Source organism: Oncorhynchus mykiss, chromosome 8 (genome assembly GCF_013265735.2).
Source record: "Oncorhynchus mykiss isolate Arlee chromosome 8, USDA_OmykA_1.1, whole genome shotgun sequence".
Taxonomy (NCBI): Eukaryota; Metazoa; Chordata; class Actinopteri; order Salmoniformes; family Salmonidae; genus Oncorhynchus; species Oncorhynchus mykiss.
This window is the reverse complement of record NC_048572.1, coordinates 38,666,606-38,680,847: the sequence shown is the minus strand read 5'-3', so window position 1 is coordinate 38,680,847 and position 14,242 is coordinate 38,666,606.

Sequence of the window (14,242 nt, the reverse complement as noted above, 5' to 3'; positions counted from 1 at the left end):
TATTTCATTTAAGTATTTATACTAAATTTACAAAAATAAACTTTTTGCTTCGTCATTATGGGGTTGTGTGTAGATTGAGGGAGAAAAAAAACAAATGAATTCATTTGAGTAAGGCTGTAATATAAGAATGTGGAAAAGGGGTCTGAATACTTTCCGAATGCACTGTATATGCAGCGTTATCAACACCCTTGTCAATTTGACAGGTCCATGTAGCTGCTTTCAATTGTGAGCAGCACATTTACCACTGTATGCAGTCTGAACCCCAAAATGGGAAGGAGGACAGCATTGGAGGTGAAAAAAGATAGAAAAAAACTGTATATCACAACCCTTAAGTGTCTAACTGAGTCTAGATGTTATCAAATTGGGAGAAGAATAAATGAAGGAAGCATGATAATGTGGTGAAGACAGGGTGGGTTTATAGATATAAAATGGAGACATGGAGCATAAAAAGGCAAAGTGTGGAATAAGGGGTAGCTAAAGGTGTGGTTGGCCAAAGAATAAACATAAAATGAAGTGTTGGTGTGCTTCTGCATCTCTTACATCATACTTGCTGTCTCAGCACATGTCCAGTCATACTTGAGCTCCCAGCGCGTCCCTCAACATCATTCAGTCTCAGTTGCAGCATTCAAATCGTGGTCACCGTGTGTCTGTGAATCACAGCATTAAAGGTGCAATGCAGCCTTTTTGATCTCAATATGAGTACCTTACTGTGATTGTTTAATTAAAATGGTCAAAAAGAAACAAAAATAGCTTCTTAGCAAAGAGCAATTTCTCAATCAATAATTTTGCTACGACTGTTAGGGAGTGGGGAGGGGGAAACTGAAAATGAGCTATTATTGGCAGGGAGGTTTGGAACTCTTTCTTATTGGTCTATTAACTAATTTACTGTTTGGTGTTGTCACCAGGCAGGCCAAAACTCCATCCCACCAAAACAGGATGACATTTCAGACGGCCTTTTCATGCATAAAAGTCATCATCATAATTTTCACAGTATTATTCACTGGGCCTATATTATTCACTGGGCCTATAAAGAGGATGAGTGATCACAGCATCAACAAATTGAGCCATACACAATACACTTAAGCCTGGTATACACTACATGATTTTGGCTCCGATTTTTGAAATCTGAGAAATTCCCCATGTTTATTTGGGGTGTGCAGCCTTTAAACGTGAGTCGGTCAGATGGGGGGGGGGGGGGGGGCAATCGATCCCGTCTTTGAACCGTCCCGAGATCTTCAAACATGTTTGATTTTAATGGCACAAAATCTTCAACGCTCTTGTAGTAGGAGATGTGTAATGACAAGTTTTCATAATGGTGATCAAAACCAAATCAAATCAAACGTATTTGTCACATACACATGGTTAGCAGATGTTAATGCGAGTGTAGCGAAGTGCTTGTGCTTCTAGTTCCGACAATGCAGTAATAACCAACGAGTAATCTAACTAACAATTCCAAAACTACTACCTTATACACACAAGTGTAAAGGGATAAAGAATATGTACATAAAGATATATGAATGAGTGATGGTACAGAGCGGCAATAACCAATGAGAGCTCGACATAGATTAAGCCAGTGAGATGAAGTTGTATTGGATCGCCCAGAATGTGTAGACTCTCAAACAGGTGAGATGACTACTACTAGTATGTGTTTGGACTTGCCTTTAACCAAAGCGTAAAATTGTTACACATGAAGTTCACAAGCAATATTATTAAATTCAAAATGTATTGGTTAGTTATTTCAACTCTGTATGACAAGCCTGAATGTCTGACTGAAAACATTTGAGGCTGCTTTGAGACACAGCTTGTTCTAGCTACATAAAAAAAACATATAGTAATCACATTTTTGCGAGACAGTGTGGTATGGAGAATCTTCATGACCATGTGAAGAATGTTGTAGTGTGTGACCTCCCATCTGTGCCACATGGTTTAGTATGCACACTACTATGTTGGCAAAACAACAAACTACAGGAAAGACGGTTGTTTAATGTGAGAGGTTCAGCGATGTTGTGTGGTACACGCTGAGCAAACCTGTTGAGGTTAGGGGGCAGCATTTTCACTTTTGGATGAAAGGCGTGCCCAGAGTAAACGGCCTCCTAGTCTTTCCCAGATGGGAATATATTAATAGTATTATTACTGGTGGATAGAAAACACTCTGACGTTTCTAAAACTGTTTGAATTATGTCTGTGAGTCTAACAGAACTCATATGGCAGACAAAAACCTGAGAAGAAATCCAAACAGGAAGTGAGAACTAAATATAGAAAACAGTGCCATTGGATGTCCACCTTAGATATGGATGAGAATGCACTTCCTAGGGCTTCCACAAGATGTCACCATCTTTGGATTCTGGTTGTATGATTCTACTATGAAGGAGGGGCTCATAATTGCACTTTGAGTGGGTGGTCTGGTAGAAAGCCTCGGTCTCATTACGCGCAGTTGTTGTATGGTGTCTCAAGAAGGACAAACAGTAATATTGCCACTTCTCATTTGTCAAGCAAAAGTCTTGTTATGGGAGTATGTGAGGCACAGACTTTCACTTCGCTTCGCGGAGTTTGAAATCAAACCTAGTATGCGGACACCTTTACTAGTCCTAACCTTGATAAATGCTTCCTATTAAAAATATGCCCTATGCAGAAATAGCTTCACCATTTCCTGACTGCTAAAATTCTAATAACATAATTTAAGTTCATATGGCAAAACCATATTTTAGAGAATCATTGTACCATACCACTGTGAAATATCCAAAAATATTGTATTTTCAGCTGTTTGAAGCAGGTGTACAAAACAGAAAGCATAAGACGCAAAAACTAAACTTAAGAACGGGAAGAATAGAAATAGCACACATGGAACCGATCTACCGCTTCTTAGACTTGCGTTCAATGAGAATGACAGATCTTTAACAAACATTTCCATGTGAATTTCTAACAGGTCGCCTAAAAAGCGACATATTGCAGATTTAAGCTGTGTAGCTGGCGTCCAGGTGGATAATCCAGACATTTAGACGACAATTCCACCACATGCTCTGGCCGTTCATCTGAGTACTGCATTGCTGGTCGCCATAATCAGACACACAGCTAATAAGATTTCACTTGACTTACATTAGAACACCAATGGCTGAATCACCATACTGTACATAATACTGCTACTCTATCAGATTCAGAACCATGGCTCTCCTGCCCCTCCCAGCATCACAGACTGAGGCAGCGAGTGCTGTTGTTGAGATGGACAAACTAATCCTATCCAATAGAGCTGTATTCATTATCTATTGTCATGGGTGATTTATAGTTCTGGCATTCTAAGTTTCTGCCAGCCATATGTTGGCCCATCCCAACGTCCCAGCACTGGGACCTGCTCGATTAATGATGTTTGGTTACATCATCGAAAGACAAATACTCCAAATTAACTTTTAATGGCATCGACTCATGAATATTCCCTAGTTTCTCTCTTGGCTCTACCGACTTTGCTCACCGAGCAAAAAACACGCAAAATGACGATTTGAAAGCAAAACTCTACGAAGCAATTCTCAGGCCCTATTGCACTTGCCAAACAGCAACAAAAACTGCCTTTTCTCTTTTCTGTGTTGAGTGTCCACCAGCTTTGTATTAGATCCTGTTAGTGTAGCAATTACGTTACACCCGAAGACACCCATTCATCTGGGGCCAATCTCAATATGTCTCCCATTATGTTAAGTGGTTCATTATCTGTTTAGTCCCTCGAATACCATGGAGATGATTAGCTGCACATCAGGTTTGGGATCTCTATGCTGACATGCCTACTCATTCAAGGGTTCTTTATTTTTACTATTTTGTATACATTGTAGATTAATAGTGAAGACAAACTATGAAATAACACATATGAAATCATGAGTCAACCAAAAAAAGTATTAAACAAATCAAAATGTATTTTATATTCTTCAAAGTAGCCACCCTTTGCCTTGATGACAGCTTTAAACACTCTTGGCATTCTCTTAACCAACTTCACCTGGAATGCTTTTCCAACAGTCTTGAAGGAGTCATCCCATACCTTCAATTGGGTTGATGTCGGATGATTGACTGTCCTAATGTCCATTGCTCATGTTTCTTGGCCCAATCAAGTCTTCTTATTTGGTGTCTTAGTGGTTTCTTCGCAGCAATTCGACCATGAAGGCCTGATTCACGCAGTCTCCTCTGAAACAGTTGATGTTGAGATGTCTGTTACTTGAAATCTGAAGCATTTATTTGGGCTGCAATTTCAGAGAATGGTAACTCTAATAAACATATCCCCAGCAGCAGAAGTAACCTTGGTCCTTCTTTCCTGCGGCGGTCCGCATGAGAGCCAATTTCATCATAGCGCTTGATGGTTTTTGAGACTATTGACTGACCTTCATGTCTTAAAATAAATTATGGACTCTCGTTTCTCTTTGCTTATTTGAGCTGTTCTTGCCATAATATGGACTTGGCTCTATTTGGTAAAATACCATCTTCTGTATACCACCCCTACCTTGTCACGACACAACTGATTGGCTCAAACGCATTAAGGAAAGACATTCCACAAATTAACTTTTATCAAGGCACACCTGTTAATTGAAATGTATTCCAGGTGACTACCTGATGAAGCTGGTAGAGAGAATGCCAAGAGTGTGCAAAGCTGTCATCAAGGCAAAGGGGTGTTGTGGAGCTTACAAATCCCGAATTTCATGTAATTGAAGGTAAATGTATCAGTAGAACAAATATCACAATAGCCGGCATATAACTTCAAATAAAATAGGTCAATGTAGGCTACAAACAGAACACGCACATGAGATTATATGCCTTCTGCCTATGTAATATGAAGCACATATTCAGATTGTCTTCACAGCACAGGTCAAGTTTGTAAAGAAAGAAAAAAAAGTCCTACCATGGTTTTCAAAACCTCCCACAGTGACTCTCCCCATGTCAAGTCCATCTAACTCCTGAGAGTCAAACTCTTGCTCAAAGCCATGACTGATATTTAGCCTCCTAAGGCTGTTCTGAAGACTCTGGCTTAAGTGTCAATTTAATTTATTTTTCAATTTTGAGTGTTAACCTGGGTGTCCTCTTTAGCCTCGTCTACAATACTTGCTTCCTCCAAATGCGCCTTGGTTCAGGCATGTTCAAAAACCTTTTCTCTGAAGGCTGTGTTTTTTTAAACATTTTTACATCTGATGCATAAAATGTTAATTTCTGGAATCAAACCAGGGTCTGTAGTGACGTCTCCAGCACCGAGATGCAGTGCCTTCGACCCCTGTGCCACTCGGGAGCCTCATACGTTTGCTTTTTCTTGAACTGAAAATTGCACTTGCTCTGAGCACTTCAGCTCCCAGTCTCCCTCTCCCGCTGAGCCTGACTCGCTAGTAGAGGAGCGGGTGGTGATGCTGAACTGGCCCTCCCCACAACCTCTATATACAAATAAGAGAGCAGGTCTGGAATCAGTGTGGCAGGATAGAATGATTACACAGAAGGATCACCATGCTTTTACATTATGGTCTTTCTGGGGAGCGGGAGAAATAACAAGGCGGCAACTTGATTTAATGCTGATCACTTTAATTAGAATGTCTACAGTGCGAACAGTGAAAAAATGAATAACTCATGCTACAAGCAGTACCAGATTGGGGCAAATAGGTGGCAGAAACAAACAAAGTAAAATCTGAGAAATTACGGATACTGTTCCCGGCAAGATCCGTCTTAAATTAAGCCCAAATATGGTATTAATTTATCCAAATGTAGATACTGCAATGTGTGCTCTATTGATGTCTGCTCTGAGTTTGATTGGTTATACCTAGGACTTCCAATAGGGGCAGACGGGCTTGCCAGCTCAGTCATTACAAGTGGTTTGAAGCCGAAGCTATATCTCCATACCCCCCCTTCAAGTATGAATGCAATTTTGAATCTATTTGTTCATGTCAGAATGTGACATGTGTTCCGGTGTAATTTAGTCAGTAGTAAACATGTTTAAAACAATGTGTTTTTTATATGTTTAGATCACTTGGAAATTAGCCATTAGCTAGCTTGCTTAGAAGGCTGCTCACTTGCATAAGGTGACTTCCTGATCAGAGCGTGCCCGAGAGCCCGCATGCAGACAGCTCCTGTGAGTGGGTGAATGGGAGCATTTGAAAACTTTTGGGAAATGTGAATGTTTTCTTTGTTATTAAGATGAGTTTGCATACTGATAGGAATTAGTAATAAATGGGTCAATGACGAATAAGGATGTCAAAATGGAATTTAAAAATGCTAATTAAAGTTCTACCTTCATTAGTGTATGTATATTTTTATAGAATTACATTTAATTTTGAATCATTATTTCTCACATGAATAATGTCATTCGGTGTAATGATAGATTTAGATTATTTACCAGTATTAGCATTCAGCTGTTTATAGCTTGATCTAAACAAACTAACATGTACCGCTTTGAACATCTAATTTGCATAAATTAATATCATACATTTTGGCACCCAAAACTTCACCATCATAAGGCGGAAAAAAATAATAATCTAAAAATGCTTTTCTGTAAAGTGGTGAAGATGATTATAGTTACATATTTGAATTGATCCCAGTCCGGGCTGCAAAGTTTTGAGCTGCGAATGGCTCTGGCTCTGAGATAACTGCTTTCACGTCAGGTATGTAATAAAATGATCACATTGCTTGTGTCTGGCCACATATGAATGAGTTATTTCCCCAAGTGTGTCTCATGCAACTCACCTCAATGAATTCCCCACCAGATCAAGGACTTGGCCAATGAAAAGCTGGTCATCGTACATCAAACTTCTTTGTGCTGGTTGCAGTGTTAACTGAGGTTGTGGTGACAGGCTCCTCAGATCTTTCTTGATTGAAGTCCACCTAATTTGGACCGTTGCATTCACAATGTATATATATATATCTCTCTCTGCGGCTGCAGAAGCAGGACAGCTCACTGTGACTTATCTTCCAAGGGGTTTGTGAGGCTTATTTATTTTCATCGAGCCTTTAACCACTTGCAACTGACTCGGCACTGCATCGTCATATCTACATCTTCAGATATCCAAAAGTGCTTGAACTTATGTTCTCCTGTAGTTTGCTGTGCAGATATCTTGGGGTCTGGATATCTGCTCCCATTTTCAACATGTCATCAGCTCTACGTATGACTGCTCCACCGACTACATCAAGAGTTCTCTTCTCTGAGAAGTTCCATGTGACTTCTTTGAATCCTCAAAGAAATGGAAGTGTGCCGAGTATGTAAACGTTTATTTTGGTTCCTGTACTGTGTGACAGGACCATCACTCGTGGTTGGAGGGATTTTGCCCCTTCACTCCCTTCAGAATAGGCTCAAGGTGTGCCCATGTGCCCACACGGCACTTGCATCGTGGCGGAGGCTATCTGACAATGTAGCGTAATGACTGGCACCCCTGAGATGTACATACCACACTAGTGGTCTGCTTTCTGCTCCCTCCAAAATGGAAAGCCTGAACCTCTGTGTGCAATTTACATGCATAGTTTTCTGAGAAGTCCATGGAAACAACTACCTCATTGTCACCAATGTTTTCCTTAGATTTCAGCACTTCTCAACTTGATGAAGTCAGATGAAATGCTTGGCGAGCAGGTCAAGTTTTTTTATTTAGGATTCTATTCAGACCTGCCACGTTCCTGTTTTTGTGAAAAGAGAACTAAGTTTGAATGTCTTTTCTTCCTTGCTGGTCTTCTGTCTTTCCCATTGATACAATGTGCTGTTCACGCCAGGCAGAGCTGGTTATACCTCACTTTAACAACATTTTGCACAGACACAATACATACAGTATTGTGGAGGCCAGCAGCTCTGAGATGCTTGAGGTTTTCAAATATTCACTTTGGTTCAGTTTGACACCAAGGAGCTTGACATTTCCATGATCAATACATGCACGTGTTGCGATCACTTGTTTTTGGTTATGTGACATAAACGGGACGCAAACACACAAACTGTGACAGGGAGAATTTATTTTGTTGTCTCTTTTTTATACTTTGAATGTAGCTCTTTCAAAAGGTTTGAGAAGGACTCGTCTCTAAACTTTCTCTTTGTGCTACGCTTGTGTCTCTCTTCCCAGGCAGAAGTCTGCTATGTTCATCCCTACACATTAATTGAGTGGCCTGTGTCTTCTCTGCTGCCAGTTTTACCCTCTTTCCATATATTTCTCACTCAGTTCTCCTTTTCCCCTTCTTTGCCTATTCTTTCTCATTTTCTCACATTTTCTTTTTGACTGTGCAAGTTGCATTTTAAGTCTGATCATTTGTTGGTTCAACTGTGCCTTTTCTTTAACCAACTGTGTACATCACCTGGATATCTATATCACTTCTCTCTGGGGTTGATGAAGCAAGTGGTTGTCCCTGCTCTGTTCGTGGCTTCTCAGGTGGGTGCTGTAAAGGCAGTTGGCTTTGCTGTGGAGTTGAGGTGCATGCTGCTTTTGAGCTTGTGGATCTTTCCATTTATCCATCCACTTTTCTGCCTCAGAGGTAGTCATCTCCCTAACTGGGCGATGGTCTATATGCCCAGCCTCCTTACGTCTGCAGTAGCTAAACACAGGACAAATATAATTACAGAGATAGTGTAGGCTATAGTCAAAATTAGTTCAGTTACATTAATATTTCCTAAATGTTATTGTAAACACTCTTGAGTAATCACCCACAGCTTTGTCTGACACTCATACATTGTATTGATTACCTAAAAGGTCTAGCCTACTGCAAATGAGTGTGAACTTAGTCTTAATTCCGGTTTAGCGGTTAATGAACTTGTCACTTAAATGCATGACCACTACAATGCCTTGATTTCCTGTTCAGAAGCCACTCTTGCCTAAGTAGAGGATCTGAGTTCTTCCGGGCCCTGAACGTGCAGCCCTCATTTTGTTGGATAGAGGCATCTATAAGGACAGATATTCCCACATCGAAACTGTACTGATAAAGAATTTATAAAACAATATGATAATTAAGTGCTTAATTTTTTCACAATATAATAAATAAAGACAAAATATACCTTAACACAAAAATAAGTTATTAATAAAACATACACTACATTACCTAAACGCTTAAGATTAGTCCTAAAAACACTATGTATGTGCCATGCAAAGTAACAAACGACATTGGGGTATGAGAGTTATACAGAATGACAATTGTTACTCCATATGACAAAACAGTTTGAACTTATTCTACAGGCTATTGCTTGGCCGCCTATGAAAAAACTATGACCTTGATCTACGGCTTTTTAATGGCAGCTTTCACATCAAATATGCCTTTTTTAATGAAAGCATTAGGAGTTTGAATCATTGTGCACCAGTGACTGAAAAGGTGACATTATCAACATTTTAGGAGAGACTTACTGACCTTTAAGTACTGTGTTGAGGTCCTTCTGAATCTTCTTTGATGCAATATCCTGTCATGGTGACTATTGCAAAGCATTATGGTCCGGAATGTCTGTTATACTGAATATTGGGATTTCATTCAATGTAGGGACAAGTGGCGATCCTTCCTTTTGATCTGTTTTGAGCCCCACTGTTCTAGCAAAAATAAATGTGTTTGCACAATCAGTTTGCAAAAAAAAAAAAAAAAAAAAGTGTGTATATATATATATATATATATATATACTTAAATAATAATATTAATAAAGCTGCATACAAACTCTTTCGCTTTCTCGAGTAAGGTTGCTACAAATTGCAGGTGTTTCAGCCTAGCTCAGTCCTTTCTTTTGAGCGTACTGGTTGGTAATGTTTTCTAGTTTCGCCGTGATTGGCTCAGTGTTGTCACTCATGGGGACACTACGTCACCGCCAAATCTAAGGGTAGAGCTCAAAAATCAAGGCCCTTGCGTGCTGCCAGAGTCACATTAGAAGGCTCAAAGTCTTTGGCCACAGATAGAATTGAATCCAATCACATATCTACAGCAGCTTTGATTGGACTGATCATGTCAACATCATTCTTTGAAAATCTTAGCTAGCAAGTTAAAAGTCATCATCAAGAATCAAGTCGACAATCTACTGGCAAATCCTTTGTAATCCTTGTTATATGAAGAGAAATTATAGATAAAATGTAGCGGTGCTCATCGGCCATTGGACAAACATTACACAAGTTGGAAATTGCAAATTCAACGATGAGTGGTTTTGATGGAATCAGTGGCAAACTGTGTTGTAACTTTAATGTGTTACAGAGTTAATGTTTAAGTTAATTCATGGAGCTGTATCTAAAGATATTTCTTTACAGTTATTTACATATGTAATTGTATTGGTTAGTATTGAACTACGCTTTTGACTGCAAGTTCCAGAATGCCTTGCGACAGGAATGAGAGAGATAACGCACCAATTATGTGCAGGTGCAAGGTGATTAAGCTGATTTTCCGCTAGCATCTTACCTGCATTGCTCTGTAGAATCTAAAGTTGTTAAATGTAACGTGAACAAGTATTATTACTAAAAGAAGCTTTCATATCAAACCCAACATCCCGAGTCATTACTTTGAAGATAGTTAATCTAAAAAACTGCAAGCATTGCAAAGCAATCACTAGCCTGTTATTCCGTGGAGTGGGTGTGTGGTCCCAAGCCTGGGTTTAAGGGTCTTTTTTCCAAGATTAAAAAGATAAAACATTCAACATTGGCCATGTTGTCAAGCCAGCATGACTTCTTCGGTGCTCCAAACAACTAGAATCTCACAACTGGGAAATCTGATTAAAGCGAGTTCAAGACAACTGGGAACTCTTGGAAAAAAATGATTTTCAAAAAAGGGAAAATTTGTTTTGAACGGTCATCCAACTCGGAATTGCATGTCTGGATCTCACCTCTTTCTGGAGCGTCGACCCAATCAGTCATGAGTCCAGCTTGTTTTTCTCCGAGTTCCCAGTTGTCTTGAAAGCACCACCAATCCAGAGAATGCAAGCCTTTGATGACAGTTTGATGACAGAATTTTCCCAAGAAAGACTGCTGCGCCACCTTCCTGTTCAAGTGAGCACAGCACAAGGTGAGTCCAAAAATGTATTGTATGCTACTGCATAAATTATGTAATATGCCAGGGAGATATGTATAGAGTAGCTAATAAAGTAATACTATGTGTATGTTGTGTAATAAGGTGTTAGTAGCCCGTGTGCCTCACCCTAATAATTTGGTCCCATTTCCCCTCCTAATTTTGACTACTGTTCTGACTTGGTGGTGCACATACAGCCTATAGCCTGTTTTAGAGAAATGTAATCATTGAATATTGTATTTGCTTTCATTGACTGTATATAGAGCTTTTCATACCCCTGTATATAGCCTAGTTATTGTTTTATTATATATATATTTTTTACACACCATTTTCTTAACTGCAATGTTGGTTAAGGGCTTGTAAATAAGCATTTATTTGGCACATGTGACAAATAAAATTAGATTTGATATTGAACAATTGTAACAGCTATGTAATTTTAGAGAATATATTGTGTGCATTTGTGAATCATTATTTTGTACCTATGTCGGGGCTCCCGAGTGGCGCAATGGTCTAAGACACTGAATTTCAGTGCTTGAGGTGTCACTACAGATCCTGGTTCGTCAGGGTTAGGCCAGGGTAGGCCTCATTGTAAGTAAGAATATGTTCTTAACTGATGTGCCTAGTTTTACTTAACTTTGATTTAACTAGCGAAGTCGGTGAAGAACAAATTCTTATTTACAATGACGGCCTACACCGGCCAAACCATGACAACGTCGGGCCAATTGTGCGCTTCCCTATGGGACTCCTAATTACAGGCAGTTGTGATACAGCCTAGATTTGAACCAGCGTGTCTGTAGTGATACCGCTAGACTGAGATGCAGTGCCTTAGACTGCGGTGCCGCCAAATGGTGGATTTTTATATGAAAAACACTCATTAAAAGTCACTTGAAGCTGACGCCACACCTCTGATTTCTTTAAATATTTCCCCCTAACATTAGCACCAGGTACAGTTGAAGTCGGAAGTTTACATACATCTTAGCAAACTACATTTAAACTTAGTATTTCACAATTCCTGACTTTTAGTCCTAGTAAAAATTCCCTGTCTTGGGTCAGTTAGGATCACCATTTTATTTAATGTGAAATGTCAGAATAACAGTAGAGATTAAACATTATTTCAGCTTTTAATTATTTCATTACATTCCCAGTGGGTCAGAAGTTTACATTACATTCAATTAGTATTTGCATTGATTTTAAATTGTTTAACTTGGGTCAAACGTTTCGGGTAGCCTTCCACAAGCTTCCCACAATAAGTTGGGTGAATTGCCATCTATTTTGTGAAGTGCACCAGTCCCTCTTGCAGCAAAGCACCCCCACAACATTATAATGCCACCCCCGTCCTTCATGGTTGGGATGGTGTTCTTTGGCTTGCAAGCCTCCCCCTTTTCCCTCCAAACATAACGGTCATTATGGCCAAACAGTTCTGTTTTTGTTGCATCAGACCAGGGGACTTTTCTCCAAAAAGTATGACCTTTATAGGACTAATTTTACTGTGGCACCTTTAGGTATTTGGAAATTGCTCCCAACGATGAACCAGACTTGTGGAGGTCTACAATTATTTTCTGGTGTCTTGGTTGATTTCTTTTGATTTTCCCATGATGTCAAGCAGAGTTTGAAGGAAGGCCTTGAAATACATCCAGAGGTACATCTCCAATTGACTCAAATGTCAATTAGCCTATCAGAAGCTTCTAAAGCCATGACATCATTTTCTGGAACTTTCCAAGCTGTTTATAGGCACAGTCAACTTAGTGTATGTAAACTTCTGACTCACTTCTGAAATAATCTGTCTATAAATAATTGTTGGAAAAATTAATTGCATCATGCCCAAAGTAGATGTCCTAACCGACTTGCCAAAACTATAGTTTGTTAACAAGAAATTTGTGGAGTGGTTGAAAAACTAGCTTCAATGACTCCAACCTAAGTGTATGTAAACTTCCGACTTCAACTGTATATGATTGCAAAATTTAGTTAACTTTCCCAAATTCCCTAGTTTTCTAGAAATTCTGGTTGAAAGCGTCATGTAATCAGAAGGGATTAAACAGGATATCCTGAATATTCCAACCAGGATTTCTGGAAAACCCTTTGGGAACTTTGCCAGAATATTGCATCCCTAACCAGGTTTAAAACGGGCTAATGTGGCAGTGGTCTAGAAAACCACACAGCTCCTGGGCAGAGTGCTATCAGCTTAGGCAGGGGCTCTGTTTAACACTGGGCAAAGAAGGGGGTGAAGTTGACAGGGGGGTAAGTAGCGTGAGGAGGAGAAGGGAGGGTAAGGAAGCTCTAAGTTCATTCTCCGTCACTGTCAGGGCCCCTTGCATCTCACTGCCTCCACTGCCATATTGGTTCACTGAGGCTCTCTGTGTGACATACATCCTGTTGATAGGAAGTAGGTAGATGTTGAGGGAAGAGCGGCTGTACCTTGCAATTAGACTCTGGATAAGAGTAAGTCTGAATATTGCAGAGATAAATTGACATTTCAGATCTATTCTAACCAGGATCAAAGGTCAATTTAATCATTCAATGTTTACTTTAATATGCCTTTTAAAAATCATATAAATGCTCATGTTTTAAACGCCTCTGAGCTAACTACTATTTTAGCTATCCCTTATGGAACGATAGCAGGATGATAGACGTCCCACTCATTAAATAGTTTAGCTCCCATTGATCTCATGATTACCATGTTAACCAAGCTGTCAGCTCTGCCATCTGGTGTCAGTGAGTCAGCCAGGGAGACAGAAAAATAGGGGGAAAGACAGATCATGCACAGCCATGCAGCCTCTCCTTCCTTTCATCTGGTTCCTTGGAAGTTGTGGGAACAGATGTTTTTGGTTTCACATTGGTTGTGGGAATGAAGCCGTATATGTTGACTGACCGTTAAAACGGAAAGTATACCGGTCAGTACAACTTTCTGGGAATGGTGCAGGATAGTTACTTGGCTTTGGAACGTTCAGCACATTTAACAGGTTGCGCTGACAAAAAAACAATACTTAAGTTAAGTTGCAAACAGCGAGACTTGTTTTACAATGTACCACATCTCTGGTGAGCACAAGAGATAAATGTAATATTGTTAAGAGAAGCATGTCAGCTAAGCTAACAGCAGATAAATTGTTTATGATGGCAGCCATGTTTGTTCATGTTCAACAAGCGAAAACTCCCTAATCCCATTCGCAAGTAAAAACAAAGTCAAAGATGGCTGCGCCCATTTTCCGAAAATTATGATTTTAGTTTGGCCACTTCAGCATATTACACATTTGATGTACTTGTAAACGTTCATACAAGAACTGGAGCACATGACTTGATAAGT